The 7,161-nt window shown below is 46.5% G+C and overlaps 1 long non-coding RNA gene across 1 annotated transcript; it reads right to left on the bottom strand.

The window, feature by feature from the left end:
• Positions 1-2,242: 2,242 nt before the first annotated feature.
• LOC109288518 lies at positions 2,243-5,887 on the bottom strand. Its single transcript, XR_002095174.1, has 2 exons — positions 5,741-5,887; positions 2,243-4,937 (listed from the first exon to the last, which is right to left on the bottom strand). It is a non-coding gene; the product is annotated as an uncharacterized LOC109288518 (long non-coding RNA).
• Between the last annotated feature and the right edge of the window lie 1,274 nt (positions 5,888-7,161).

Here is a 7,161-nt window from a genome sequence, read left to right as displayed (position 1 = left end):
AGGCCCCTTGTTCAGGACATTTAAACTTAGGCTAGACAAAAGTGTGTGACAGATACAATAGGAAAGCACCTATAGAAACTCCTGGGAGATGTGACTTGATAGAAACTAATTGGCCTTGCCCTGTCTTATTTGTGACATTTACTGGGGAAGGGAATGGAGAGGAAATATGGTTGAGTTGAAAGAACTGCTGGTTGCATTGGGGCCAGGGCCTATATTGTGTCCTGTTAGAACAAGACTGCCCAAATTCCTAGGGTCACCAGTATATAGTCTGAACATGGCTTTGTTTCTTCACTGGTGGCTTTTCTAGAACATGGTATCAGTGTCATTCCTCCCAATTTATTTTTTTGTAAGATACTATACTGTTTTATAATCAAAACAAGGTGATGATTTGGACTTGAAAGCTGCCCCTGTGGTAGGCTTCTTGGCTGTGTCCGTTCCAGCGAAGAAGGTGCAGTCCTTTCTCACAAACCCTCTTGAGCTGTTGGGCCTGCGTGGAATTAATTGATACTGAGGCATAGGTGAATGGGACTGGACAATTTGAGGGGGCCTCTTAAGGGAAAATGCTTGTGAGGTATAGATCCTTTTCTTTCGTTCCTTCCTGAAATAATCATGCTCCTCGAAAAACCCAAACTTGGTGAGTTTTGCTGCCAACCTCCAGTCAAAGAGAGCTAACTGTAAGCCTACTGTGTGTCAGAGGGAAAGATCCCATTTCTTAGTCAATTAACGTACCACAGGGATAGGCTTGACTTTCAAAACATTATTGATCTCCTAAAGTGAATCTAATTCTCCTGGGTAAACACAGATAGACACCCAGCCATTCACACTTTGCTGCCATGAGAGCACTGAATTGGTGCAAAAAGGTTTGAACTGGTGAGGGGCTTCCCCTGTGCAGGTAACTTTGTTTCATTGCTTTCCTGAGAATCCCTCTGGGGTGACCCAGCTGCTTTGCTTCCTGACGTGCCCATGCATCTGCTCAGCTCTGAGCCTGCCCCTGGCACATCCTAAAGGATTTGTTCTAGTTCTGGTGAGAATTTGTAACAGGGAGGGGCCAGAAGGTGGCAGAGGGCCTGTCGATCTGTGAGGGGGAAGGAGTCCTTCCTTCCCGCACTGGCCCTGTGGTGGATCTAAGCCAAGAAGGACAAGGCTTTCTTTCTTGGACTGCTGGCATGGAGTGAGTCCTGCTGGCCTGCTATACACCCCTGTTCATTACAGCCCTAGCAATGAGACAGTGAACTGCCTCTTTGGAAGGTAACCATTTGCCAAGCTTCTGTGGACGCCTTCACGGGGGGTGGGGAAGGCTGCATTTCCTTCTCGCCACAAACAAAAGTCCCAAAAGACAATGGTTATCAAGCAGTGACAGCCCTGTGCAGGAAGCAGAAATGGACTCCCTGTAGCCTGCTTGCATCTCAGTCCTGGCTGCTGTGCAGGAAGGGGGAGGGAGGGGGAATGCGTATTTTTAAAAACTCTCTATTATCCTAAGCCTGAGTCTCTCCTAGCAACGAAACTGTAGGCCCATTCAGTTCCTTGGTCCTAGCATTTCTCTCTTCCCTTCCCCTTCCTGTTGGGGTGATGGTGTCAGCCAAAGAGGACCTGAAGCTAGGAGCTTGCTAAGGAAATTCCATAGTTCCCAAGCCCTAGAAATGGGAACTTGGACTTTGCCTGCAGTATAATGTGTATGGGGGTGTAGGTTGTAGCCATGCTGGTCTAAGGAAATAGGCAGAGTTGAACCATATTTCAGTTGGTCTAATAAAAGATACCAGGTTTACCCAAAGAACCTTGTCTGTATAATGTGTATGGTACTTAGCCACAGGCAGTAGCTTAACAGATAGGTACAACTGTCTTATCACAGCGTATTTTCACTGCTGTGGAGTCCTGGGCTTGCTTCCCCTCCATAGAGGGTTAAAAACTCTGCTTTGGGTTTGTTTGTGGTTTTTGAGTGGGGTTGGCTTCTTGGCATTTGCTTAATTTTTTTTTTTTACCCAACCTGTATCTCATCTCTTGTCAATTCTCTCCCTGCTCAGTGCATTGGAGTCCATCTGGAAGGTCTCCCCAAACTGCTTGATTTTTATGAACAAATGCAGCTTTGTGTTCTTAGCAAATGGTGGCAACCTGCTCTCCACAAATGATGAGTAAATGTGTTAAATAGCATCAGTGCCACTACAGATCCTTAGCACCGCCCAATGTCTACCTCTCTCCACTCTGAGGACTGTGGCTACTTCTCTAGTGCTCTTTTCCCCCCCCCTTTTTTGTAACCTTGATTGACTGCAAGACTTTGCCCCTTACCCCCAAGTTATTTAGTCTCCCTGGCAGCCTTACAAGAGGCTGTCCAAAACTGCTTTGTAAGAATCCTGATAAAAGATGTTCTCTTAATCACCTTTCTCTGCTGTTTCACTAGCATCTAGGGGACTTATCCAGACCATAGCGACAATGTTGCCTTTACAGGTTTTGTATTGGTAGGACCTAATCAGGTTAGACTTATCCAACTGTTGAAGTTTTAAGTCTTAAACTCTCAGGGCTAGATCCTTGGCCAGCTTAATTCAGCATAACTCCCCCAAAGAGCTACATTGGCTCAAACCAGAAGAGAACATGGTCTTCAACCAACTTGTCTTTCATATCAAATGGGTGTTCTGAGTCCTCCTCTTTAAGCTGTTCCACCTCCCACTTATGCCTAAGTCCTCTGTAATGTTGTGCAGCCTACTTAACAAAGCTTCCCGTGGTTTGGCATAACTGGACAACCAAGGTTATTCAAACTGGAAGCTACCTTGGAACCAGATTTCCTTTTGCTTTCCAAGCCCTACAACATTGTGTTGTGCATCACCTGGTATTTGTATGGTCTTCCTGGGTACTTTCTGGGTGCTCCTGCATGCCACTGAGTATTGCTTTTTATGAAAGTGGTCCAGCCATGAGCATCCTTGACTTTTTGGCACTCAAAAGTTAAATGCCAATAAGTGATCATTGAGATGTCCTTGTAACCCCATTAAATCAAATCAGGCTTAAGCCTGGCTTGAACCTGCTCTCTTCTGCCATTTTCTCCCATCAGATGCCTTATTCTTTCAGCTGCACAGCTCCTTTCTGTCATTTATCAGTGACAAAGAAGTACGTTTCACTTTCAGCACTGATTTTCAACCCCAGACATCTGCCTGAGCCTATTCTACTCTTGTGCCTGTGCTTGCGTGCATTTGTCAAGGCCTGCAAAGTATGGGGGCATGTATGCATATAACTGCATGCATCATGGAGCCTGGGTAGGGACACTACAAGCACATAGCTGTCTTCTCTCTCTTACCTGGTCTCAAATGAAGGCAGACATCAATGAGACACTCAGGAAAGACTGCATAACCAGAGGAACTGCAGTAGCAGATCTGCTCTCCACTGCAGTATTTTGTGTCTGATGGAGGCCAGTACCAGATACATCAAAGGACAAAGTGATAAAGCCTGTAAGAAGCAGTGTGAAATCCTTTTCATAATCCCTAATGGTTAGAGATGAGCTGAAACCTTGCAAGCATGAGCTTTTCTAGCCTTTCTAAAACTTTTCATTGCAACTACTGTTCTTGTCATCTATGTAAATGCCCATCTCTGGATCTTGCTATGTTCTTCGAGAAACCTGATCAAATTCCTTCAGTTCTACCCCTACAACATCCTCCTATCTAGCGAATTTAAATAACCTCCTTATGCCTCTTCCAAATAGCCTGTGAGCATTCCCAGAGCTCCTCTCCCTTCTGTGCATGCTTGTCTTCAGAAGGTAGACATGCATATACAAGTGTTTCTATACTATTCAGTAGCTGATGATTCACTCTGGTGTTCTTGCTGCTTCTACTATTGCATTCCTATAGTATCCCTGCTATGAAGCAGCCAGTTCAGTACATAGACTTCTAGATATGGCCTAGAACCATTTTTTTAATTGGCTGAAGTACTGTACTGGTCAGATCTCCTTCCCACATTTCACACAATCAGACTTAAATTGCTTGTTCTATTGTTTCTAGGTGTTGGGGGTAAATCCTGTAGGTCTCTACAAAAGACCACACACCTCTCCTCCTGTTCACTGACCACAAAACACTACAGATATTTTCCATGATGTTTTTGGTTTGGAGCCTTATTTCCTACATCTCTTCATTCGTTTGCTGGTCCCCTGCTCTGCCTAAATCAAACACAATCGCATCCCTCATCCCAGGTCAATTTCACCATGGAATTGAATTCCAGGTCACCGATACACAACGTGCATAATGATTGTCCTAACTTCGATTACTACCCCCGTGCTCCAGCCACTTCCCTGGCTGCTCTGTCTCCAGTACTTTCTCTCTGGGTAGTAATAATAAAAGCAGATATTTAGTCACAGTAATACCTAAAACCTGCAGTGGGAATTGGAGTCCATTGTGTTGGGTGCCTTGTGTGATAATACATATAGAAAGCCTTGGGAAGAAGACACATGGATACATATGTTTACCAGCTCTTGATGAGCTCAGGTACAGTGTTTGTCCTTTGTTCTGTATTTATAGAATCACAAATAAGAGGAAGTTTTTGACAAGGGACAAACACTCAGGCAGGTTTCTTTTTTCTTTAGCACCATATTCTTGTCGCCCCCTACAGAAGTGGGGTGAGGGGCTCCCCTATTCTTGTAAGACTTTCCTGCCTCTTCTCCTCTGCTGAAGTCATGCTTGAACCTCTGGAGGGCTCGTAGATCTCTGCACGATGCTATGTGCCTGGGTGTGTTTCATTAAGGGCTCTCCAGCCTGTCAGTGCCTCCCCGGTCTCCAAAGGGGTTTTGAATATATTTACCCTGGGCTCTTTGTTTCTCGGTCTCTTCCGCAGAACTCTGGAGCCTCCCGAGCTCTGGTTTCCTGTTCTAGTGAAATTCCGATTTCCTTCGGTATTTCATCCTCTCCTGGGAAATGTGTGTCTGGTTTTGATACCTCTTCCCTGTCCTCCTTTGTAAACATGGGCTGAGGAAGGAACATATTTCATTTTTAGCAATGTGCCCTTTGTGTCAATAACTCCCCCTCACCTTTTCTTGGCAGCCCTACTATCTTCCGTGCTGATCGCCTGTTTCTTTTTGTTTGTTGTGCAGTTTTCCTTTGATGAGAATACACCAAGAGAAGAGAATCACCTTCCCAGGTCTCTTCTGTACCTGGAATTTTCCATCTCTCAGAAGCTGCTTTATATACAGAGAAAGAAGTGAGCCATTCATTTGTCTTTCAACCCTTCCCCTTTTCCATCTCTTCCTGTTTATTAGTTTCTTAACCGGCTCCATCTCACCTGCACTTGCCCCTGTCCCTAGCTCTGCAGTCCAGCTTTGCCCTGCCTGGTTTCACAGAGGCTCCAGTTTTGAGATAACTGTGTGAGACCAGTGGGCTGCTCTATCCCTGGCATTGTTAGTATTTCTGAGAGAGCAACCCCTGAGGTTGCATACCCTTGCTGTCACTTGAGCTCAGATCCAGCTTCCAGCCAGATTTAACTCTGTCCATGTCTGTGGTTCCAGCGTGGACCCAGAGCTCTTGCTTCTGTTGTTTCCTACCCTGGCACATAGGAGATAGTAAACTAGATATGCCTGGATTATGCGACTGCACACCAGACCCCTACACTGCTGCCTAATTTGTCCCCAGCACCCTTGCATGCCTCATTCTTTTTTCCTGCCTGTAATGAGGGGTGTGCTCCGGGGTTTCTCACTGCAAGGCCCCTATGCTGAGGTAGAAGTGCCAGACATGTCCGAGGGTTGTCACTTTGTTTAGTAGGCTGTATGACCCACCAGCAGCGTGGCATGATTAAGGCAGATGCCCCTGGGTGTCTTCCTATAAGTAGTGTGTATCTTGGCCTGGTTCTGGGTCCTGGATTCCCTTCTGCATTGTATCTCAAATCTTTCAGGCATGCAGCTCCTTGGAAACTGGAGAGCACAGTGCTGAAAGGGGAAAAAAGAGAGACTAGGTAAGAGTCATGGTAAGGAAAGGGCCATCTCCTCAGCAACTATAATTTGCTTCACAGGAGAGTTTACAAAGGGTCCTTTCCCAGAACAAAGCCTCCTGGGATGCGAATGCCCTCAGACCATGCTCTCCTTTTGTTACTTCGCATGTACCCTCTTCTAATAAAGGCAAGCAGTGAATAACTTAGTACATTAGAGCTCAATATTCTGGACCAAATCTTAGGGTCTGTCCCAAGACTAGTGTTGGTTGGAAGATCACGGTCTCCCTCCTCCATCTTAGTTTGATGCTGGACCCACTTTTCTAAAACACTGGTACCTCTGGCCCCACCTCTTTTTTTCCCCTAGGACAACTCCAGGGTATCTGGGCCCTGCTGAACAGATTATCTCTGGTGTGCTTCACTCTGGCATTTCTGCTGCATGTGGAGAATGAAATGCTCGTGGCCTGAATTTCTGCAGGACCAGCGAGGGAGCCCATCTCTGCCAGAGAAGCCTGTTTCTTTGTTGCCTTTAGCAGGTCCTGGCATGGAGAGTTCGAGGCCTATTCCAGCTGAGCTTTCTGCAGCCTGAAAAGAAGGCAATGGCGCCTCTCTTTATCAGGCGCACACTCAGCTGCGTTCATTTTGTGACTACGCAATTTGGGGGCTTTGTTTTGTTATTTATTTATCCATTGCATTAAGGAGAGGCTCAGAAGCCGGAATACACTGAGCTCTGCATATTGCATCGCAAGCCCGATAATCAGGCACATTAAAATTCCAAGGCAGCTTCTGACAAAGTCTCTCTGTGCTGTGAAAGGTGGCTTGAAAATGCTGGGGAGCTGTGACAGGCAGGCGCGCGGGCAGACAAAGAACTCACTGTGTCAGTCTCTGTCTGCTCCAGGAAGAAAAACACACGCGCGCTTCCCCCCACTGATGCAGTTCCCCACTCACCTTCATGCACACGCCCCCTTCTGAATGCACGCACCCACACAACACCGGGTAAGGCATCTGCTAATGCAGCATGGAAATGCAAGGCCCAGAAAGGAGCCGAGATCAGGCACACACAGCAAAAGCACTGCCGCACAAGTGCATGTGCTCGCACAGAACCCCTTGAAGCCCAGCCAGCAGTATCTCTTCATGGGAAGAGTCATGGCAGCACCTAGGAGTGACTGCTGGAAAACAAAGTCCTCTCCGACTGCATGACTGAGAGCAGTGTCTCTTCTGATGAGAACCTGGCTCCATCACCAGGATGCCAAAGAGCTGCACTAGTATGAA

This window comes from Gavialis gangeticus, unplaced genomic scaffold (genome assembly GCF_001723915.1).
Source record: "Gavialis gangeticus isolate Ggan-Ray unplaced genomic scaffold, GavGan_comp1, whole genome shotgun sequence".
Lineage (NCBI taxonomy): Eukaryota > Metazoa > Chordata > Crocodylia > Gavialidae > Gavialis > Gavialis gangeticus.
This window is presented reverse-complemented; position numbering and strand designations above follow the sequence as displayed.